The sequence below is a fragment of the Nuphar pumila genome, chromosome 2 (genome assembly GCF_984573655.1).
Source record: "Nuphar pumila chromosome 2, dmNupPumi1.hap1.1, whole genome shotgun sequence".
Classification (NCBI taxonomy): Eukaryota; Viridiplantae; Streptophyta; class Magnoliopsida; order Nymphaeales; family Nymphaeaceae; genus Nuphar; species Nuphar pumila.
Window position 1 is genome coordinate 38,636,651 of NC_143250.1, and position 26,343 is coordinate 38,662,993.

Sequence of the window (26,343 nt, forward strand, 5' to 3'; positions counted from 1 at the left end):
AAGAATACATCCAAAATTAGCCTTTTATGCCTCAAAAATAAAGAGAATCAAATAAAATAAAAGTGAATGATATATGACTTTGCAAAACTTTTGAAAATGGTGCTTTGGAGTTTTGAATTTTCGAAATTGGGGTTTTAAAACATATAAATACATTTTAAAGCTTGAATTCAAAGTGAATTTAACCTTGAAATTGAGATTTTCATGAAAATATGTTGAAAATGATTTGAGATAAAGGCAAATAAATTCCAAAGTTTGTTTGAAATGAAGTTAAGGCATTCTAACTTGATAAAATTCATTTTTTAATTTATGAAATATAGGAATTATGTTTGAGAAATTGAATTTAAAAAGTGATAAAATGCCCATTTTGACTTCATTTTAACAAAGCAATGCTTCTTTATGAAATCAGTTTTTGAAAGATGCAATGAATGAATGATCAATGACCTTAGAAATGTCTAAAATGATATGCAGATGCATAACAATCTAATGAATATTTTAGAATTTAAAATGCTAAACAATCATTTGAGGAAAACCCGAGTTTGGATTCTTTCATCCAGATAATACAGTATTTTGCAAAATCAAGATTTTGCAGATGGAGCTGTCGGAGTATTCTGAGTGAATGGAAGTCTTAAACGATTTGATTTTGACTCAAAATAAACTCATGGATTCACAACACAGCAAGAAAGCATTCTTTTTTTACAAAATATCAAAATCATTCTTGAAACTAGAGTTATGATCAAAACATCAGAGCATTAATTTCAGAAACAGGAAATTAGATTTTACCAGACAGGTTTCAGTAAACTGGATGTTACAGAAGCTAAACAGACCCAATTTCTCCCAAATTTAAGGTAAAAGTTGCTCAATTCAATCAAGAAACCAACCCAATTTACAAAATTGAAAAATCAATTTTGGTTTGAAAATGGCGACTTCGAGAAGTCACTGTTTTCAAACAGGAAATGAACCTGTTACAGAATTTGAAATTTTGTAACCAGTCTCGATTTTCAACAAATTTGAAATATCAAATGAGCATAGAAAGTTATAAAACTTTCTAGATATAAATTAGACACATAGAGAAAGAAAACCCTTTTTATGGATTTGGAAAATGATCTCCCGTTGGGGAGATATGACTCTTACAAAATGAACTAAAACCTATGTCACTCAAATAAGGTAGACTAATAGGGGTCTGGTTTTTTATCCAAATGGAGCATCAAATGACCATACAAATTGCTGAAATTTTACAGGAATAAACTAGACTCCATAGCAAAGACACCACTTTTTACTGATTTGAAATCTGATCTCTGATTACGGCGATATGGCCCTAACAGTTGGTTCTAATTCGGGTAGCGATTTATAATGATTTGTTACTGAACAACACTACAAATTGTTGCAGTGTTTTGCAAAAAATACTACAAATCGCTATAGTGAGGTCCAACAACACTATAAACCGCTGTGGGTCTTGTTGGAGACCCAAAAACACTATAAATCGTAGTTAAAAGACCGGACAACACTACAAATCGTTGTACGGGTCGTTGAAGACCCGAAAACACTACAAATCGTAGTTGAAAAACCGAACAACACTATAAATCGTTGTGGGGCTCGTTGGAGACCTGAAAACACTATAAATCGTAGTAGAGACTCATTGAAGACCCAAAAAATCGTAACAACAATTTGCTGAAGAATGTTGCCAATCATATGGCGATTTGTTGAAGGAGTACCACAACAGTCATGATATGGGGGCCAAAATCAGAACATATACAAAATCTGGATACAGGGTTCTAGTATTTAATCAAAACAAAATAACAATTGACCACGAAAAAATCTAAAAATTTACATAAATGAACTAGACATATAAAGAAAGAGAACCCGTTTTACAGAATTGAAAAATGATCTCCCATTAGGGAACTAAAATTCTGACAAAATGGATCAAAATCTGAACCATTAAAATAAAATAGGGTGACAGGGTTGTGGGTTTTTACCCAAAATAGGTACGAAAACACCATAGAAATTGCTGAAATTTGACATGAACAAACTAGATTCAATTTAGAAAACACCCCTTTTTACGGATTATAAAGATCATCTCTGGTTGGGGAGAAATCACTCCCGCAAGTTGGTCCTGATTCTGCTAAAATCTTGACGATGCAAAATAACAGGTTCTGAATCTCGATTTTTAAAGTGAATCAAACAAACTCAGAATGGTCTGATTTTTAATAGAGAGCATGAAGGCATATATATGAAGTTGAAGTAAAAAATTCAAATTGAAATGAGCTCTAATTACATATAAATCGATAGATCTAAAATGCACCAGAATTCAAAGTATAATCTAGAATGCAACTGAACATGATGAAAGCAAACTGCACATGCGTAGATGTTCAAACATGAGATCTAATGCCTTAAAACATGAATGAATGTATGGATGATGAAAAATTAAGACAGAAAATGTACTAAAAGAAAACCAAAATGTCCGAGGCACATATCTAACTTGTTGTAACCCATTTGAAAGAAGGATTTGATCTAAAAAGATCAAATCACTTCAATTCTTTTGGCTCAATCAAAATATGTTAAACAGAGATTAAAATACAGCAAATAGGAAGATGAAAACTCAGATTCTAATCCATTAATCATGCTATGACAAGAAATTTTAAGGGAATAGAAGAAGAATATTCACCTTGGCTAAAGGGGTCTGAAAGAAAGGGCTGAAAACTTCTCCAAATTTCGTAAACTCCAAGTGAAGAGGAGAGATGAGAGAGAGAGACTGTTGACCACCAATCGCTGAATGTCCTCCTTTCTTTCTCTTTTTATTCTTGTTTTTCCTTCTTTTCCTACTCATTTTCTGCTTCTTTTCCTCCTTTTTCTCTTTCTCTGTTTCCTCCTTTTCTTCCCCTTTTTCTGGAGGGTCTAGGGCTGAGGCAGCGAGCTTTCTTTAAAAATGTATTTTTTTTCTTTTATGATTTTAATAGGTTTAAAAATTTAAGTTAAATAAAATATAAATAAAAAGGAGGATTTTGAAAATAACAGATATCCAATTTGATTTTTGAATCCAAATTGAGTTAAAACCCAAATCCAGATTGAATTTTGGGAAATTTTGCAAAAATATTGAATTTTGGGTTTGAAATTCAAGAATTGTTTTTGAATTGAAGATAAAAATTGGATTTTGAAACTGGATCTGGGTCCGTTTTGGTATTTTGGAATTGGATTATGAATTGGATCCAGGGTATTTTCAAAAGAATTTTGCAAAATGATGGACTTGAATTTCAAATTTAAGAATTAATCTTTAAAATGAGGACAAAGATTGAATTTTGAAAAGGATCCAGATCCAAGGTTTTGAATAAAAATCAGATTTGGATCTGGATCTCGATTACATATCAAAATGGAGGAAATTAGTTCAAATTGGGTTTTAACTTGAATCGAGAAGCATAGAGTAAATGATCCAAATGGATACCGAATGGATTGTCTGAGCCTTTCAGAAATTATTTTGGTATTTTTGTAAAATTGATTTTGAAAATTGGATAACGAGGCTCAGATTGAAATTCTAGCACTGTATCCAGATCTGAAATTGAGTCAGATATATAACATGAATTTAGATTCCAGCGAGTCTGAGAAATAACTGGAATTTGGATAAAAATGACTCAATTTATTCAGAAAGATGAGGTCAGAGACCAAGAGAGAAATTTTACAAAATTTTGAAAAATTTGGGGTGTTCATAGGGATGTATCCAGTCAATCCGACGATTCATATCCAATTTCGCCATAAGGTGTGAACCTTTTAATCATTTACAAAGAAAAGGAGTGAAGTTTGAATGGAGAACAGAATGTCAGTAGTTGTTCGAGCACATCAAGAAATATTTTCTTAATCCACCAGTTTTAAAGCAGACAAAATTAAGAAAGCCACTTTTATTATATGTCTCAGTCAATCAAACCGCTTGTGGTGGATTCTTGACGCAGTATGAATAAGGCAGTCAGATAGATAATGCCATCTATTACGTAAGCAAGACTTTCATCAATTATGAGAAGAAGTATTCTCAAATAGAGAAAACATGCCTAGTTCTGGTGTAGATGTGTCAGATATTGAGACATTACTTGTTAACATCAGAAGTCAAAATTCTATCAAAGCTTAATCCTCTCAAGTATATTCTTGAACAACCGTTTCTCAATGGACGGATTGCAAAGTGACAAGTTCTTTTGATGTAGTATGACTTAGAATATGTCTCTCAGAAGTCAATCAAAGGCCAGGTCATCGCCGACCAGTTAACCGATTTTTCTTTGGCAAAAGATGTGAAAACCGATGATGATTTCCCTGATGAGCGCATTCATAATGTCCAACAACCTCTAGTTTGGAGTTTATTTTTTGATGGCTCCAAGAATATGGTTGGCATAGCGATTGGGATCTTATTGATCAGGCCTGAGAAATAGATGATCACTTTATCTCTTAAACTTGATTTTCAATGTACTCATAACATGGCCGAGTATGAAGCTTTAATACAAGGTCTGAGAATTCTACAAGACTTCAACGTCAAGAAAGTGCACGTTTTTGGCAACTCATTACTCGTCATCAGTCAGGTCAAAGCTGAATGGCAGGTAAAAGACCAAAAGATTGTTTTAACTCTCATCGATAGCTTCGAAGAATTTCAGCTTTATCATATCAAAAGAGAGATCAATCAAATAGATGACGGCTTAGCCAATCTAGGCTCCATTATGTCCTTCAAAGACAGTGAATCCTATCGTTATTTTGAAATCGACAAACTCGATCAACCTGCCTTCGTTCCAGTTATGCAAACCAACCAGGCAAAGCAAAAGAAGAAGCCTTGGTACCAAGATATTAAAAATTTTATTGAAACTGGTGAGCTTCCATTAGAATTGTCAAAGAGGGAGCAGCGAACGATTCAGCGCATGTCGGCCCGATATTTCATTTTCGCCGATGTCCTTTATCGTTGTGGGTTCAGTGCCAAGTATTCCAGATGCTTGGACAAAGATGAAGCCAAGAAAGTCGTTCGAGAAGTGCACGAAGGCATTTGTGGTGGTCACGTTAGTTACTAAACTCTCATTAAGCATATCATTTGAGCAGGGTATTATTAGAAAATCATGCAACCAGACTGCTATCATTTCGTAAAGAAGTGTATCCAATGTCAGATGCACGCACCTTTCATTCATGCGTCAGCCACATATTTGCAATCAGTCGTATCGCTATGGCCATTTTCTATGTGGGCATTCGATATTGTAGGCCCAATTACTCCTGCTTCCAATGGCCATAAGTATTTTCTTATTACAATGAAATACTTTACCAAATGGGTTAAAGTTGTTACCTTGCGTACAGTGGAAGGCCAGCATGTGGTCTTATTCATCCACAAGAATATCCTTTGTCATTTTGGTATACCATATGACATTGTTTCAGATAATGATAGTCATTTCAAGAATGAGAGAATGAAAATCTTTTGTTCGAGATTCAGGATTCATCATCATTTTTCAGCTCCCTATTACCCTAAAGAGAACGGTCAGGCGGAAGCCACCAATAAAATCTTGATTCGCATCCTGGAAAGAATCGTTGAGACGGGTCGTGATTGGCACGAGAAAATCTATGATGCACTTTGGGCATATCGAACCATCATTTGAACCCCAACCAATGCCACTCCTTCAAAGCTCGTTTATGGAACTGAGGTGGTACTACCTCTTCATGTTCAAAAGACCGCTCTCAAGTTTGCATCGCTTCTTCAGAAACCGATGTTCTCAAAACATCAGGATTTCTTCAGAAATCGATTTTCTTCCTCTTCAAAATACTTTTCCAATGTAATTCACGATTTTCAAAGTGTCTACTTTTTTCACATATTTTTCAAATCTTCGAAGCACACATCATGTTTTCAATCTGCATTTTTCTAAGTCATAGCACATGCCTGATTCTTTATGTATTTAAGAATAGAACATCAATTTATACAGTTGAGCAAAGCAAAACACATGATTGATCCTTAGTTCGATTACCTTTGGTTATTGTGCCAAGAACGGTTGGACCTCATACCGACAGGCGAGTCTCGTTCCTCGAATTTTTTTCATATTTTAAAACGGAGGCGAGTTATTTTCAAAATCTTTTTCAAATGTCAGCTTGACTTGCAAAAGTAAAATTTTGCAATGATAATATAGGTAAACATCAAAACACGTGAACATAATTATTCTAATTACAAAAATAAACATTGACATATTTTTAGATATCATCTAAATCATGCAACATCACAATATCATAATTAAGCACAATTTACATCTACATAACTAATCATACTTGCATTCATATTACAGGATAAATATGATACAATGCACCATACTAATGAAATAATAATTTATGCATAAACTGAATATTTAAATGATTTTATTCTCAGTTTTTATATTCTACTTTTTTTCCTTCCGAAGGTACACTTTCGGGTTCTTAACTTTGATTCAACCAATCTAATGAGAAATATATTATGCCATGTATTTTATTAACCTCATTGAGTTGATGAATCTGCAACCTCACACTGAGGTTTCATTGGAGCGGTCCATAACCGAGAGAAACTCTAAATAGTCCTACGCGAAATCGATTTATACTCTACAAAGATTGTGGACATATCATCTAGGACCTCTGGTAGTCCAGGCCTCCTATGACCGGAGACAGGGGACCAAGACATGTCATCGCTCTTTAAAACAAAATAACGGTCAACCGATCGTGTGTACTCCCTCTCTCCAAAGTAGGCCCTAGTGCAAAGAACCAATTTTGAATGAGTCATAAGTGTTATTTAATTATTAGACTTATAAATTAAATTACATGTGCTCACAACACATGCACCCGGGCTCACAAGCCCAATATCTCTACTGGAGATTCCATAAGCAAGTTTGTTTTGACCCATTCAGATACCCACAGTTCACACTATGAGCCTGACCTCCATGAGGCAATTATGTGATTTTGTGTATGGATATATTTTGTCTCTGGTGTACCAGAGGTAGCCATAGGTTCCACAAAATTCAGGCTCACACCCAAGTCACTCACATACTCATATCACACATCATTATCACCATATTATATGCCCACATGCATACATAAAAGTTGCAATCACATGCAATCATGATCATACGTAAACAATCAAACAACATGTGTAATAATTTACTATACATTAAACGTGTCTTTTGATATATAATATTCATTAATCATGCATATCATATGAATGGTTATAAATCAAGAATAACATGAAATATATTCAGTTTGCATGCATATCAACTCAACTTTCAAAATAAACATTCAGAATCATGATGCATAATATAAAATACAATTAAGCATCCATACATATCATAATGTGCAAATTCAGATCCATATTAACCCGGTTTCTGGAAAACCTACCAAAAATTACAATAACCGAATTATAATTTTTAAATTTTACTAGGATGGCCCCCATATCTCAAGAACACAGTCTAAGAAAAATTACTGAAAAATTCATAGTAATAAAAAAAAATTGGGACTAAACTCTATTTAGGAAAAATATAAGACAGATCTTGTCAACTGTAGAAATTTATCCCGATTTGAGAAATTTGTCTAGACCTACAAAGAAATCTTTTGACAAAACCATTTTTACATGATCAACTTATACAAATTAGATTTCACCCAATTTTTTTTAAATCTATTTTGACCAGTCTTGGTTGGATCATTAGAACCATCAAAATCGTTGGTCGGAATAGTCCTGCAGATAGAATAAAAAACATATGCTCTGTTGCAATAGACATTTTGGTATCAATAATGATCCAAACGAAGCAAAACAAGATTCTAAATTCAAGGCATGGATGTGTAAAACACTTCAATATTTTTATTTTAATTTATTGACTTCATTTTTATAAAAATATTAATTTTGTTCTGAAATAGGTCAGGATAAAAAAATGAGGACAGAAAAACTAGAATTCAAACTCATGCAAGATCTATTAAGCAAGAATAAAATTCAAGGTAAAAATCCATACAATAATCATTTTTTATGCTCTAAAAATATTTACATCATATAACATATGTTTTTTTAGATTTATACTAATCTTGCTAAAACAATAACATACATCATCCAAGAATCACAAAACCTTCATAAAATATCTCAAATATGATTGCATCTATACAAGAATCATACTAAACCATAAACAATCATGAAAACGTAGATTATTTATGCAATAGTATGTTGTTTAATCATGCTAAACATGAAATAATCCATTATACATGCTCTAACTTAACTTTTTTTGTCAAAAATATCAAAATCCTAAAAACGATTTTTTGCATACAAGAACATGAATTCAAGTATATAACAAATTTTTAAAAATTATAAAACCTATAATTCATCAATATAACCTAAGATTAACATATTAAACATGCTTCAATAAATAAGATCTAACAAATAACAAGAAAGAAACTTTCTCCAGATCATTTTTTTACAAAAGAAGCTCAAAAATCGTCATGTTTCAAAAATTATTTTTCTTTGATTTCATGGTAACAAAGATCCATAAAAATGTGTTCTCTAGATTGAAAATCAATTTTAAAGAGGTGTTTCAAGGTCTGATCCATCATTTGTTAAGATCTGAAAATTGTCTCATGCATATTTCATACGTTTGAAAAAATCTATGCCTACGTGATTGATGTACCTACCTTAATCGGGTTCTCAAATGTAGATCAATCTTCGTCTTCTATCTTAAAACCTTAGAGGAGCTTCAATGTCTGCTAAAAAGGCTCAAAAAAAAAAGATGAAAGAGATTAGAGAACTCTAATGAGAATAGGAGAATGAGAGAGAACAATTGTTAATCCTCCTTATAAGGGTCTTTATTTATAGATGGGCTTAGACAATAGTCTTATTTCTAATATAAGAAGTTGATATCTATTAATTTTCTTTATTAATAAAATAAGTAAATAAATTATAGGTCATATTTCATAAGATTTCAAAATTACTTAAACTAGAAAAGAAAAGTAAGAATTTCTTAACTTGGCTTGAGCTCTAGTGACAAGGTAACCTTTCGGAAGGCCTACAGACCCACAGACTCAACAAAATTTGATGTTTAAATAGTTGATTTGATAGCCCTCAAAACGTAAACCGACAGGGTAATCTTAGATTTAGTCGTATGCACATAGATCGATAAGAAAATTAAATCGATACTGAAAAACATTAATTTTCGATATACAATTAGGCATAAACTTTGATCGATAATAAAATGCTCAAATCAACACCAAGTAGATAGTCGATTTCAATGCCCATAAAATGAAAAATGTCAAGGTTGACTCCAATTTAATAGGTGAGCTACTGATCGAACAAAATTTATGTTGAAACAATAATGATGTTATTCAAAACGTCCGACCTTATTGGTCAAATCCAATAAGATTAGATTAAAAAAATCTGAGTTATATCTAACCCAATACATCCCTAATTAGATTCAAATGTCATTCATTATATCCAACCTAATTGAGTTGAATCCAAATACTATAAATTAAATTTAGTACCTAAAAGGTCAAAATCCATATTGAATCCGAATATTAGGATTTAGATTCAAATCCAATATCCATAATCTAAAAATATTAAAATCATTTACTTTTTTATTTAGTCTACATATTTTAAATTTTACAATTATAGTTGCAATGTTCTTCGTAACTTGAGACTTAATTTCATAATAATTTTAAATCAAAAAAATAAAAAAAAATCAAAAAAATTAAAAATTTTAAGAAAACCAAAAAATTATATTTTTTGAACCAACCAAAATCCAAAATCACTGAATCAGATCTCTTATGAAATTTATAACTCATAACAGATCTAACTTGAGTCCGAATTTTGCCAAAATTTAACATAATTTTAACTTGAATTTAACTTAAATTTTGCTTGAATGCAAAAGTTAAACTACATCAAAATCACAGGTGTTACAACATGTACCAAGCCTGAACTCATACTCAAACTGGGCTCATTTATTTTTTCGAATGAGTTTGAGCTAAGCTTAAACGGGTCGAGCCCGAGTTAGATCGGATTGTTGTACATCTCTATATGTGTAAGTGTGTGTGCAGATATGCATCTATATATGTATGTATATGTGAAATCAAAAGCCATTATATTGTATTTGTGTATTATCCATATTTTTGTTATATTCAATTCTTGCAAATCTCACTTGATGGACAGGTGCGTGGGCCCAACACTCACAATTGCCAAGTTACGTGCAATTTCTGAATGAGATGGGCAGTGGGGATTAAATATAATTATTGATCGGTTATATACAATATGACCTTATATGCTTCGTCTAGTATGGTAGTAGGAGAGCATAGTGTCATTTTAGTGGCTGCAATGTGAATGGTAAAGGATGGAATCATCATCTTTTAAGTTTTGCTTTTTAGGGTTTTCCTTTTTTGGAATGAGACAGCTTATATGGCGATGTAATCCATTAAGGGAACATATCATATTTGTGTATTTCCACCTAATACAGTGGTTCCTTCTAATTCAAGCAAAATAAAAAAAACTTTATATGGTGGGAAAAAATGGCCTTATAATGCCGGACCTGGAGAAGAGATCGAGTTGATATTCAATATCACAGAAAAATTGGTGATACTGACCATGCGTTTGATCGTGCTGAGAAGATTTTTTGCGAGAAAACCTCTCATAAACGCTCATTACTCACCTGTTTTTTCTTTTTGGAAGGCAAGCTGGGGTTAGGCAGACCCCTAACTATACCATTGGGTTTTGAACCTGCACCGTCTCAGCCCAAGGTGACGTGCACTAGCTGCTCCTACCAGACAAGTGGGCCCGTTGATACTTCTTTTCGCTTGTTCGATAGTGCCTCGATGCCCACACTGTCACAATGATTTGTGGACAGCGAGTTCGACAAGTAAGTTTTATTTTTCATTTTTAAAAGAAATTAGGATACGAGGGCATAGATTTTTTTAAAAAAATTAATCAACAAAAACTTTTTTTAATATTTTAATAGCAAAAATGAATTCTTATTAAAAATATTAAAATAATACAAAATTACTAAAATATAAAAATCATGGATTTCTGTGTCAGCGTGTCCTAATGTGCTCCAATCGTATCATTGTGGATGCCCACCCAAAATGCCGTGTCCTTGTGATAGCGCCCACGTTAAAATGGGGAAAAAATCTCCCCGCTGAGCTTTTCTTGGCGTTATCAAACACGCCCAAAATATGCACCACGTGATGGAAAAGAAATTTCTGTCAAGGGCTAACCGCAAAAAATTTCTTGCCGTGTCCTCACCGCTAGCTGGAGTGTGGACACGTTATGGTTCATAAATAATATCACCAATTTTTAGCAATTTTGAATATGACGGGATACTCTTTGTGTCTCTCAATATCTGGACAATAGGTGCTGCGAAGCGAATTTGTATAGTTTTGTACATATAATATAATTGGGTTTAATATTTGCTACCATCCGATATACTTACAATCGACTTAGAAAAACTTTTCTGTTTTTTTTTTTTTTTTTGTAAAACCAACCCTGTACTTGTGATCTACGTGCTCCATTTAGTAGGAATCGACTTTTCTGTCACCGGAATCTGATGAGGGTTTTTATAACATTGTAAAAATTAAGGAATATTACAAACAATTTTTTTGTAATAAAAAAATACGATCCAAGGATTTTTTTTTTTTTTTTACTTAGAGAAACCACTCCAGAGGCACATAGACCTAGCGACCAGCCATACTTAGGATCTCTGTCCATGTCATCGTAAAACTCCTGCAAGGGCTTACCCCTCGACCTCAGGAAGTAGCCAAGCTTCGGCTTATGTGGGAGGGGTGACGCCCATGGGATTTGAACCTAGGCTGCCCGTTAAACAGTCTAGTCTACATCCCAGTACGCTAAACCCCTTGGGTCTATCCAAAGATTGCCGCGGGCTACCGGGCAGGCCAGATGGGCCTGAGTTATTTATTATTTTTAATAATACAAAATTTTAAAAATTTAACTATTACATAGTAACTTAGTAACTATTAATATTTATCTAATTAGATAAATTAATTTTATGGAAACTAGAAAGATAATTAATTGGGTGCATGAGAATTTAGGAACATATTAATTATTATTATTTATAAATGAATTTGGGTCGGTTTGGGCCAGACCCATCCCACTTTAAATTGACCAATGGGCCAGAGTGGGCGGATCTTCAAACCCAAGCCAGTTAAGAACAGAGTTAAACCGGCCAGACCACACTTAAAGCCTGATGGGCCAAGCTCTAAACGGCCCTGGGCCAGCCCGATGCCCACCCCTGCTTGAAAGGGGTCTGCCAGCCTAACCCCAGCTTGACCATTTTGAAAAGAAAAAAAAGGGAAACCAAGGAAGCATGGTGAAGTCAGGGATACACGTTAGAGCTAGGATTAGGAAAAGGGTAAATGAGATTTTGATGAGAAAGCTTCAATGATTTTACAATTGACTTGTAATTAGTGTGTGGATTTGTTTAATAACTGGATAAAGAAATCAATTTCCCTCTGTAAACAAAGGAAAAAAATATATTGCATGTGCCATGAAAGGTTCATACGGCATTTTGAGAATTGAAAATCAAATAACAAGCAAACGTGAAATGTCGTGCCTTAAAAAGAAGCAAAGAAATAAGCTTGTAAATCTATCTCTCTCATCAAAGACAATGCTTTGAATTAATTGGCAATTAGCAGTGTCAGTTGCATATCATAGTTTAAAACCTCTGTAAGACCTATTAGAAATTTAGATCCATTGGGTACCTAATTAACTATGTCAGTGACCTTGTGTAAAACACCTCAAATTTTCACTCTCATTCACAAACACCTACCTCTTGCCACTGGGACCCACTCTCTGCAGCCTTCAGGAAACCAGTTGTCGATATTTGAGCCAGGGTTGTTCATAGCCCAAATTTTACAATAAATTTCAATACTTCATCCTACAATCAAGATTCAATTCTCGTTTTGGCTCAATCTCAATTATCAGTTTTCATCCTTAGATGAGAATTGTCAATCCTTTATCTCTGCCAGAAGTCTGAGATTTCAAATCTCTCATCTAGGGTTTACCTTTTTGCATCTCATTGCATATCAATTCATATCATCTCAGATCATTGTATGTCATTGCATGTAATTTTATTGCATTGCATGTCATTGCATCTCATTTTCAAGATCCAACATTCTTGTTTTTCAAAAATATTCAATCCAGATTCAATTTTAAAACTTTTCTTTCAAAATCAATCTCAAAACATGGGTTTTAAATCGATATTTTGCCATTTGTTAACCCCCAGGATCATATATTCTTTTATTTCAAGATATTTTCTTTACAAAACGATCTGGACTCATTCTAAAACCAATTTTTAACTGATCTCAGTTTGCAGATGGGACCCATCTAGGTAGTGTCGTTTCTAGATTCCTTCATTTCTGAAAATTTTCAGAGTCCTAGCTAGATCTAGACTCTATCTTTTTACCTTTTAAACATTTTTCAAAATTCCATTTTGGTTTTAAATCAGAGGTAGTCTTATCCCTTATCCATTTCTGTCATTTTTTGTCAAAATTCTCAGAGTCCCAGTCGAATTAGAACTCTTTTCCAAACTTTTAGTCGGATCAGGACTCTACTTTTCACTTCTATTTTTATCTCTTTTAGAAAAAACTTTTCAAAACATTTCATTTTGGACAAAATTTTAGATTTTCAATTGGATTAGGACTCTTCCCTAGACTCCTAATTGAATCAGAACTCTATCCTGATTTCATTCTCTTATTTCATTTTCACTTGTTTTCAAAAGTCCCTTTAAAAATCTTATCATTTGCTTCTCAGAAAACCAAAAATTCTCAGAGTGATAGTCGAATTAAGACTTTCCTAGAGTCCTAGTTAGATCAGTACTCTAAACCTGACTTCAATTTCTATCTTATTTTTTTATCTATTTTCTAAAATCCTCTAATTTGTTTTCTAGAAAACCCTAAATTTTAAGAGTTTTGGTCGAATTAGAACTCTGTCCCAGAGTCTCAGTTGGATCAGGACTCTAATTCTGATTTCAGTTATCACCTGTTTTCATCTGTTTTTGCAAAAAAAACTTTTAAAATCTCCCTGTTTGTTCAAAATTCTTAGAGTTTTAGTCAAATTAGGACTATGACCCAGAGTCTTAGTTGGATCAGGACTAATTCTAATTTCAGTTTTCATCTTGTTTTCACCTGTTTTCGTGAAAAGCTCTCAAAATCTTCTTGTCTGTTTTCAGAAAAATCAAAATTTCATGAGTTTCAGTCGAATTAGAACTCTGTCTCAGAGTCCTGATCGGATCAAAACTTTGTTCTGATCTCTGTTTTAACTTCCATTCTTCTTGTTTTTAAAAGCTTTCTGCTTGTTTTCGAAAAAAAATCTAATTTCGTAGAGTTTTAGTCAACTTAAGACTATTTCAAGAGTTTCAGTTGAACTAGGACTCTGACTCTAACTTCGTTTTTCAACTCATTTTATCAAATTCTAAGAAAATCTTTTAAAATTTCTTTATTTATCCTTTAAAAATGCCAAAAATATAGAGTTTCAGTCCTATCAGGACTCTCTCCCAAAGTCCTAATCCAGTTAGAACTCTATTCTGAATTTCTATTTCTACTTTCATTTTCATTCTCTTAACTTGTTTTTCAAAAATTAGTTCATTTTGCAGAGTCCACTCAATTTTAGAGTTTCAGTTGGTTTAAGACTCTAGTCTAGAATTTCAATTCGCTTAGGACTCTTTCAAAACCTCTGATTTTTATTTAATGATTTTAACTTTTTTTTAAAACCATTTCCAATCTTTATCTCAACTTTTTCAAAACCCTGATGTGGGGCCCACACAGTTGACGCCATATCTGGAAGAGTCCCGATCCATTCAGAACTCCGATGGATTCGAAACTTTCAGTTTCAAATCCAATTTCCTTTTAACCTTTTTTAAAATCTCTTATTTTCTAGTTTTAAAATCGTTTTGAAAATCAAGTGGGGCCCACTCTAGGTGGCACCACATTTGAAAGAATTAGGGTTAGTCAATGTCCTAATTAGGTCAAAAGTTTGAAAAGGTCCAAATTGATTTTAAAACGTCATTTTTCTTCACTATTTTTAAAACACATTTTAACTTTTAAATTCAAGCCTTTAAAAAACCAAATGTGGGCTCACATTTGGATTAGTTAAGAGTTTAATTAGGACTTAGGTAGGTTAGCTAGAGTCCAACCTAGGCTAGGAGTTTCTCACAAAATCCCCCCCCCCCCCTATGCTTAATCTCAATTAATTAAGAGTTCTAAAGTAGAACTCCCTCTAATTAAACCTAACAAAATTCTATAAAAAGGGTGGATAGGGGGGTCGACCCCTAGGTTTTCTTCTCTCATTTTCTTGCTCCCTCTCTCTTCTCCAGCAACTCACCCTCCTCCATTGTTGCACCAACATCCAAGGTGAGTTTTATTTAAATTGTTTCAATAATTTTATTATTTTTTTGCTTTTTCTATGAGTTTTCACCATTGTCGCCCCCTTGTGTGTTGGATTCAAGCTTAGCTTTCGTCCAAGAACCGTAAAATCGATTCAAGAAAGCCATCTAACGTTTTTTGAGGGTGTTTTCCATGATTTCAATCTATTCAAATTGTTGGAAATGTTGTCTTTTATATTTAAGCTCATTAAAAAATGAGATTCGCCTGTTAAATGGGTCGATTCTCTATTTTCGAAGGCTAAATCAAATCCAATCATGTACTCCCTGATTTTTTTTTTATTTTCTTATCATATTAATGTTTATTTTACTTATTCAAGTATCAAATTCAATTTCGTTGTTCTTTTTTAATATTTTTCATATTTAGATTAGGGTTTTTAATGTTTTATCGAATATCCATGTGTTTCAATCTCAGGCACGCGAAAATCATATTATTTCATGTTTAAGTTTTCGTCAAAAAAATATAATTTTTTTAGGGTTGGTTCACGAGTTTGTTAGTAATTTTTCATTAAAAAAAATCAGATTATTTGGGGTTTCGGAACCCTGTCAAAAAATAGAAAACCGAACCATGATTTTTAACTCGCGAAATCGCTATGGGGATTCGAGAACAATTTGTAGAAGCGATATCTCTCTCGTTAGAGATCCGATTAACGATCCGTAAGTTGCAGTGGTTTTGTCTTAATGTCTAGTATTTACTTTAAATTGTTCATATTTTTATGCGTCTATTTGCTATTTTTTCTGTCAAAAAGTAGAATCGGTTTTTCAGAGCCTGTTATACCTTGTTCAAACCCTAGATCAACTTGTGTCGATCGTATCTTCCTAACCGAAGATCCGATCGATGATCCGTAAAAAAGCTTCCTCTGTGTATCTGCTCTTCACTGCTAAAATTTTATAATTTTTGAATGTTATTTGCTATATTTCCCTACACCCAAAACCGGATGTACATATTTTAACTTGTTATATATTCCTCAAAATTAAGCATATATTGCCGGAACAATATCCCCCTAACCAAAGATGATTTTTTTAATCTATAAAATGAGAAATCTTGATTTTTCTATCTAGTATCTCTGTGTAAATTTTTATAAATTTCCATAGTGATTTGATACCTGATTCGAGTCTGACACTGTGACAGGTACGTGCCCGCAGGTAAAATCGCATATTTTAGGGTTTTATTTAATTTTCATATTAAAATAATGTCAAAAATATATTTTTTGGATTCTATTTTAATTTTAGGGTTATCATAACTATCCATGTCAATTTTTACAAATTTTTTAGTTTATTTGATGTATTATTTGATTAAATCAAGAAAACAGGGTAGCCATAGAGTCTCGGTTCAAGTAAAACACTGGCGAAATCAATAATTTTTGTGATATTTTGATTTTTTTATAAAAAGTTTCATGTTTCTAATGTTTGATCATGTTTAGAATCATGCTATGATACTTCATACCCGATTTGGCTTTGATTTGAATCTATTTGAGCCCTAAATCCAAAGTTTTACAAAATTCTTTTTTGAAAACACTGATTTTAAGGCCATAGTCTTGTTTTTAGGGGTATTTTTGTCATTTTTCTCCAAATTCTGAATTTCAAAATTGTTTATTTTTATTATTTCTTCAATTTTACATCATTATATTTATCTCAAGAAAATAAAGAAAAAGGCTTATATCCAAACAAATTCAATAATTTTTAGATATTATTGGATAAATCCAGAAAAGCTGATATATTTTCACTAACAAGTTTTTCTAGTTTTGCAAGGATATTCAAGACTGTATTTATTTTTATTTTTTGTTTATTTAAAATCAATTAGTAATGTAAATTAAATGTAAACTTTGGAATAAGAGTTTAAATTCCTGCTTAGATTAGGGTTTGCATTTTTTATTTTTTTAATAAATGTTAATTATGTGATGGATGATGATTTATGCATATTCAAATTCACCCTGGTCTACACAAATGGCATGTGCACTAGCTTCTAGGGAGTTAATAAACTTGATTGAGTTCGTATTTAAGATCATAGTCAGAATACGAACAAAATCCAGATTTATCATCTTCTTTTAAGTCATAATCGTCTGACACTCTTAGGCTATCTTCAAAAACCATCACACATTTTAAAGTTTTCTAAACATTTTTCTCTTTTTAGAATCAAATGGGTTATATTCAATCCATATCTGTAGCCATAGTCAGGGATATGAGGTGAATTTACTTCGTTGAAGTTCTATAAAGCACCTAAAATCCTTTTTTCAAATAATCTTCTCAAAATTCTTTCAAAAAAAAAATATTTTCACAAGATAGCATTCATGCATCATCTAGGTTAGAATGCATCATGAAAAGGATTTCATAAGGCTACACGCCCCTCTTTTGATCAAATCAAGAATCCAATTTCAAGAAAATCGATTTCTCAAAGCTATCCTGAAATTTCTTCAAAAAATGATTTTTCTCAAAACATTAGGGTTTCCTTTTCATTAAAACAATTTTCAAGGGATTTTCAAATGCTTTTCTAAGTCCCAAAATCGATTTTCCAAGTTCCAATAACTTCTCAAAGTTCAGAATTCAAAGAAGTCATTTTTTTTCAAAGTTGTTAGATTTTCCTCAGAAACCAAATTCCTCAAGATCCCTTGATTTTTCAAAGATTTTTCAAAGATTTTTCAAATATTTTCCTAAGTTCAAGTTCACAATTTTCCAAGTTATAATATTATCTCTCAATTTCAAAGTTCAAATTCAGAGAAATCAATTTTCTTTAAGTCATTTTGAGTTCTCTCATAAATTGATTTTCCTAAAATATCAAGATTTCTTTAGAAACCGATTTTCCTTTTCTTCATAAATGTTTTTCAAATGTGATTCACGGTTTTCAAAGTATCCCATTTTTCAAGTATTTTCTAATTATTCCACACATACACCATGTTTTCAATCTGCATTTTTCTGAAATTCATAGCATATACCTGATTCTTTGTGCACTTAGAAAATAGAACATCGATTTAGACAGTTGAGCAAAGCAAAGCACATTATTGATCTTTGGTTCAATTACCATTAGTTATGGTGCTAGGAACGGTTGAACCTCGTACCGACAAGCGAGTCTCATTCTTCGGAATTATACTGCATTTTAAAACAGAGGCGAGTTATTTTCAAAAGTGAGTTTGACTTGCAAAAGTAAAATTTTACAGGTTTGGCGACCAAGATGGGACATGTCATCGTCTGATCAATCTAGTACTTTGCTCTATTCAACTTGTCAAAATCGTGTTCTACAATGTCAGCTCTATTTCATGTGAACCTAGAAGCCTAGAATCAAACACAGCTGACATGAATTTTATGTAGACTTAGGCATGGTTTGGTAGGACTGATTGAGGAGACATTATTCATGCTCACTTAGACTTGGGTCAAATACAATCCTCCTCAACCTAGGATTTGATTGAAAACAATGTTTGTTTCTTACAAATTTTTCAAAATTCTACTTTTTTAGGTCATTCGAGCCTTCTGTTTTATTGCATGTTGATCATATTTCAAAAACAACCCTACCTACTTTTACCTGGCCACCATATTGATTGACTTTTTTCCAGAACCATAGTTCGGGACAAAGCCTCACAACTGGGCCACCTATTTGGGTTGATCTCTCCTACCACGTACTAAAGGCCATAGTCCAAAGTATATCGACAAGCGCTCAAAAATGTTGAAAAACATGAGCCTAGAACCAGAGAAATTTTTTATGCCACGTACGTCGAGCCTTGGCTCGAGTATATCGGCATAGCATGATTGAACACAGATAATTTGAGTCTTAGAGTTAAGATTAGGGTCCTACAGCTATTTCAAAAATTTGAGCATCTAGAGTCAACCTTTAGGGAATGTTGTATATGCATACTTGTTTGTACATGATGTAATTGAATGTACTTTGGTTATTTTCCTTTATTCTCTTTATTTTTTTATATTTTCCATAATTTTTCCTAAAAATACTGGACGATTTTCAAATTTTCCTATTCTCCATCTATTTTCATGTACTACCTAATATCTCCTTTTTATTTTTCAAACCCTCAACGATTTTTAGAAAACTCTTCTGCTTTTTCTCAAAACTTCACGCGATTTCTTATCCTTTCTTTCCTCTAGATCTTGAATTTTCAGCTTTGTTTTTATCCTACCTGCAATTTTTTCATAATTCATGTGTACTTTTCAAGTCTTATCCTTCTTTTTTATTTCTCAACCTATCCTGATGTCATCTAGTCAACTTCATTCCGTCTTTCCTGAGGGCAATATCTCTTATAAAGTGCGACAAAGTCTCTCTGATCATCGAACTCTAAACACCAGATCTTTCATTCTCCGGCTCAAGAACTTCTCTCGTATGTTCTCGGACCATCGAAGCGACTGTAGATTGGAACTTACATTAACAGTGGGAGAACAAATCGTCAATGGCAATTTGATTCAAGCCTTAGCAGAGCAGTGGAATCCGTGCACCTGTACCTTCTGGTTCCCGTGAGGAGAGATGACTTTACTAGTGGATGAATTTTCAGATATTATGGGTCTACCTGAACCAGCTGATCAGCCAGAGGATCCGATAAAATAACAGTTTCTGATCAATGTCAAGGGACTTGACCCTCGATACGCTTTAGCCCGGATGACAGGACACAGATCTTTGCCACTGATAGAGGCATATGAGAGCCAATATGTCGACTTGTTTGAGTTATACCAACAATATAAAGCATTTGAAGAAGTCGACTCCTTATCCCGAGCAACGCGAGAGGATTCAGCACGCAATGATCTTGTGTATAGTAAGACTAGTCTTCTTTCAGGATGGACAAAACTACATTGATATCAGAATAATACAGCTTTTGCGAAGATGGAAAAGTCGACAGACCAACCGTCTCTCTATTGCCATGGTAGGGTCTGCCTTCTTATACCGCGGATTGACCTGTTTCGTACTTAAAGATTTTATCTTAGTAGAAGGGTGCATCTATGCACTACAGTTTTGGTTCCTTTGACACGTATCAACTCGAGTCAACTCATTCAAATATAATAGCAAGAAGTCACTAGCTACCCATCGGTACAGATTTTTTATCGAGAACCTCCATGAAGAAGAAATTGTGTGGAACTACTTCGATCACTGGGAGTTACTTCCTCGATACACATATGCATATGGCAAGAGATTCAAGTTACTTGAACATTTCTTCTCCGTTTATTACCAACCACAGCGATGTGTCAAGCTGTTCTCACAGAGACAGAAGCGCATTGCAGCTCAATTATTATCAGGCATTGTGAACCAATATGAGAATTTCGTTGGGGCGTTCCTTACTGAGCGACGTGTTGTACTCTGTAAGCCCGGAGGCAGTGATAAATGGGCAAGGGTTGCTAGGTCGTCGCTCGAAAGCAACGCGTCACACCGACGCCCGGGTGTGGTGTCAAATAGGCAAGGGTTCCCTCACTTTGTTGGATGGGTGGAGGTAAAGAACTTAGTCCAAGACCATAAAATTAGGTTAGCCACTTGGAACATAGGATCTTTAACTAGTAAGTTGGTAGAGTTAGTAGATGTTATGTGTAGGAAAAATATTGATATTTTATGTCTAGAAGAGACCAAATGGGTAGGTGAGAAAGCAAAAGTGATAGAACCTTTGGGATATAAGATTTGGTATACAGGAATAAATAGGAATAGGAATGGAGTAGGGATTGTTATGAGTCGTGAGTTTATAGATAATGTAGCTGAGGTCCGTAGGAAGGGTGATAGGATTTTACTTATTAAATTAGTATTATGTACGAATATTATTAATATTATTAGTGTTTATGCACCTCAAGTAGGTTTAGAATATTCCATTAAGCGTCAATTTTGGGAAGATTTAGATGTAGTAGTACAAGGGATATCTTATGGAGAAAGGCTTTTCATCGGCGGTAACCTTAATGGACATGTAGGCATTAGTAGGGATGGATTTGAGAGTACCCATGGAGGCTATGGTATAGGAGAAAGAAATGAAAGTGGAGAAAGGATTTTAGATTTTGGTTTGTCCTATGATATGATCTTAGCAAACACTTGGTTTAGGAAGAGAGAGTCCCACCTAGTAACATTTAAAAGTGGGGTTAATACGAGTCAGATAGATTTTTTCCTACTTAGAAAGAGAGATAGGGGTTGTTGCGTCGATTGTAAGGTTATACCGGGAGAAAGTGTAGCTACACAACATAGAGTCTTAATTTTAGATCTTAGAATTAGACAATGCCGCAAAAGAGATAGACATATGATAGATCCTAGAATTAAGTGGTGGGCACTGAAAGGAGCTAAACAAGGAATGTTTGTAGAGCGGGTAGTTAAGAAAGTTGATTGGTGTCTCGAGGAGGATTCAGAATCTATGTGGAATAAGATAGTGGGTGGCATGAGAAAGGTAGCTAAAGAGGTATTGGGTGAGTCTAAAGGCGGTGCACCACTAGGTAAGGATACATCGTGGTGGAACGAGGATGTCAAATTAGCTATTAAGGTTAAAAGAGAGTGTTATAGAAATCTAAGTAAAAATCATGATAATGAGAATTTGGAGAAGTATATGATAGCAAAGAAGGAAGCTAAAAAAGTAATTCGGAACGCGAGGGATAAGGTATATAAGGAGGTTTATGACAAGTTGGATACCAAAGAGGGCGAGAAGGATATTTATAAGCTTGCAAAGATGAGAGATAGAAAATCGAGGGATCTGGGTATTGTTAGATGTATCAAAGATGAAACGCAAAGGGTTTTAGTCAAAGATGAGGAGATTAAGGAGAGATGAAAAGATTATTTTGATAAGCTATTTAATGAAAGTCATGCTCGATATCTTGGAGACTTTTCCATTCCTTTTCATGAGATGAATCGTGACTTCATGCACAAGATTCAAAAGAAAGAAATTGCAGAGGCTTTAAAGAAAATGAAATCAAGAAGGGCAGTTGGCCCAGATGGTATACCTATCGAGGCTTGGAAATGCTTGGAAGAGAAAGGTTTAGAATGGTTGACAAATCTTTTTAACAAGATTTGGCGGACAAATAAGATGCATAATGAGTGGAGGAAGAGTACTTTGGTGCCTCTATATAAGAATAAGGGTGATATACAAGATTGCACAAACTATCGTGGTATAAAACTCATGAATCATACTATGAAACTTTGGGAGAGGGTGATTGAGTCTAGGTTGAGGAAGATTGTCATGATATCGGAGAATCAATTTGGTTTTATGCCTGGAAGATCAACTATGGAAGCTATACATCTTCTTAGACAACTTATTGAGAGAAATAGAGATATGAACAAAGATTTGCATATGGTTTTTATTGATTTGGAGAAGGCTTACAATAGAGTACCTAGGGACATTCTCTGGTGGACAATGATGAAGAAAGGTGTTTCTCTCAAGTACATTAGTATAATTAAAGATATGTATGAAGGAGTAGTAACCAATGTCCGCACTTGTGGAGAGGTGACAACCAATTTTTCTATAACGGTTGGGTTACATCAAGGATTTGCTTTAAGCCCTTTCCTATTTGCTATAGTGATGGATGAGCTTACGAGATCAATTCAAGAAAATGTGTCGTGGTGTATGTTGTTTGCTAATGATATTGTTTTGATTGATGAGTCTAGAGCTGGGGTTAATGCTAAGTTAGAATTATGGAGACAAACATTGGAAGCAAGAGATTTTAAGTTGAGTAAGAGTAAGACAGAATACATGGAATGTCGATTTAGTAAGCAACGAAGTAGTGATGGGAGTTTAGTGAAGCTTGGTGAGCAAGAAATATTGGTGGATGATTCTTTCAAATATTTGGGATCTATCATTCAAAAGTATGGAGAAATTGATGGAGATGTAAATCATAGGATAAAGGTTGGGTGGATGAAATGGAAGAGTGCAACTGGAGTGTTGTGCAATCGTAGAATGCCATTGCGGTTGAAGGAAAAATTTTATAGGACGACTATTAGGCTTGCTTTACTATATAGTACGGAATGTTGGGTTGCCAAGAGACATCATATTCAAAAAATGAGTGTAGCTGAGATGCGTATGCTGAGATAGATGTGTGGAAATACAATAAAAGATAAGATTCAGAACGAGGAGATACGTAAGAAGGTAAGGGTTGCACCCATTGAAAATAAGATGAGAGGGAATCGTTTACGGTGGTTTGGACATATTCGACGAAGGCCTAATGATGCTCCAGTTAGAAGGATGGAGAAATGGGAAAATATATTAGTTAAAAGAGGTTGGGGTAGGCCTAGGAAGACATGGATGGAGGTGATAAGAAAGGATATGAATGCTTTGAACCTCACCGAGGACATGGCATTGGATAAAAATGAATGAAGAAGAATGATTCATGTGGAAGACCCATAATGATTTTCTTTGTTGGTTCATTTCCGATTTCAATTCTCACCTTGTTTTCATCTATTTTTGCGAAAAAGCTTCTAAAACCTCCTTGTTGATTCAAAATTCTGAGAGTTTTAGCCAAATTAAGACTCTGACCTAGAGTCTCAGTTAGATCAGGACTCTAATTTTGATTTCACTTTTTATCTTGTTTTCACCTGTTTTCGTAAAAAACTCTCAAAATCTTCTTGTTTGTTTTCAGAAAAAACAAAATTTCAAGAGTTTCAATCGAATTAGGACTTTGTCTCAGAGTCCTAATCGCATCAGGACTCTGTTCTAATCTTTGTTTTAACTTCCATTCTTACCTGTTTTTAAAACTTTTTCGCTTGATTTCGAAAAAAAAAACTAATTTTGTAGAGTTTTAGTCAACTTAAGACTTTATTTCAAGAGTTTCAATTGAACTAGGACTCTGACTCTAACATCGTTTTTCAGCTCATTTTATCAAATTCTAAGAAAACCTTTTAAAATTCATTTATTTATCCTTCAAAAATGCTAAAAAACTAGAGTTTCAGTCCGATCAGGACTCTGTCTCAGAGTCCTAATCCAGTTAGAACTCTATTCTGAATTTCATTTTCATTCTCTTAACTTGTTTTTCAAAAATCAATTTGTTTTGCAGAGTCCCAATTGATTCTGGACTCTATTTCAGATTTTTGGTTGAGTTAGGACTCTAACCTTGACTGCGTTTTCTGACTTATTTTCACTAATTTTGAGAAGATCCTTTAAAAACTTCTTCGTTTGACTTTCAAAAAACTCAATTTTAGAGTTTCAGTTGGTTTAAGACTCTAGTCTAGAATTTCAGTTCGCTTAGGACTCTTTCAAAACCTCTGATTTTCATTCAGTGATTTTAACTCTATTTTAAAACCATTTCCAATCTTTATCTCAACTTTTTCAAAACCCTGATGTGGGGCCCACACAGTTGGTTGGGTCCTAATTCATTCAGAACTCTGATGGATTCAAAACTTTCAATTTCAAATCCACTTTCCTTTTAACCTCTTTTAAAATCTCTTATTTTTTAGTTTTAAAATCGTTTTGAAAATCAAGTGGGACCCACTCTGGGTGGCGCCACATTTGAAAGAATCAGGGTTTGATTAGGATTAGTCAGTGTCCTAATTAGGTTAGAAGTTTGAAAGGTCCAAATTGATTTTAAAACTTCATTTTTCTTCACTATTTTCAAAACACATTTTAACTTTTAAATTAAAGTCTTTAAAAAAACAAATGTAGCCCCACAGGGGTTGGCGCCACATTTGGATTAGTTAAGAGTTTAATTAGGACTTAGGTAGGTCACCTAGAGTCCCACCTAGGCTAGGAGTTTCTCAAAAAATCCGCCCGCCCTCCCATATGCTTAATCTCAATTAATTAAGAGGGGTTCTAGTTAAACTAAAACTCCTAATTAAACCTAAAAAATTTCTATAAAAAGGGTGGACAGGGGGGTCGACCCCTAGGTTTTCTTCTCCCATTTTCTTGCTCCCTCTTTCTCCTCCAGCAGCTCTCCCTCCTCCATTGTTGCAGCAACATCCAAGGTGAGTTTTATTTAAATTATTTCATCAATTTTATTAGTTTTTTTCTTTTTCTATGAGTTTTCATCATTGCCGCCCCCTTGTGTGTTGGATTCAAGCTTGGCTTCGTCCAAAAACAGTAAAATCGATTCAAGAAAGCCATCTAACGTTGTTTGAGGGTGTTTTCCACGATTCCAATCCGTTCAAATCGTTGAAAATATCATCTTTTATATCTAAGCTCAATAAAAGATAAGATTCGCCCATTAAATTGGTCGAATCTCTCTTTTTGAAGGCTAAATCAAATCCAATCGTGTATTCCCTGATTTTTTTTATTTTCTTATCATATTAATGTTTGTTTTACTCATTCAAGCATCAAATCCAACTATGTTGTGCTATTTACATATTTTTTATTATTTTTTATATTTAGATTAAGATTTTTAATGTTTTATCGAATATTCATGTGTTTCAATCCCAGGCACACAAAAATCACGTTATTTCATGTTTAAGTTTTCGTCAAAAAAATGTGATTTTTTTAGGGCTGGTTCACGGGTTTGTTAGTGAAATAAACAACTGAAACGTGATTTTTAACCCGTAAAATTGCTATAGGGATTCAGGAACAATTTGCAGAGGCAATATTTCCCTCGTCAGAGATCCGATTGATAATTTGTAAGTTGCAGTGATTTTATCTTGATGTCTAGTATTTATTGTAAATTTTTCATATTTTTATGCGTCTGTTTGTAATTTTTCCTTTGTCAAAAAGTAGAATCAGTTTTTCAGAACTTGTTATACCTTGTTCAAACCCTAGATCGACTTGTGTCGATCGTATCTCCCTAACCGAAGATCTAATTGATGATTCGTAAAAAGAAAAACCTTCCTTTGTGTATTTGTTGCTCACTGCTAAAATTTTATAATTTTTGAATGTTATTTGTTATATTTCCCTGCACCCGAAACCAGATGTACATATTTCAACTCGTTATATATTCGTCGAAATTCAGAATATATTGTCGGAATGATATCTCGCTAACCGAAGATGATTTTTCCAATCTGTAAAAAAAGAAATCTCTATTTTTCTGTCTAGTATCTCTCTGTAAATTTTTATGAATTTCCATGGTGATTTGATACTTGATTCAGGTCTGACACTGTGACAAGTATGTACCCACAGGC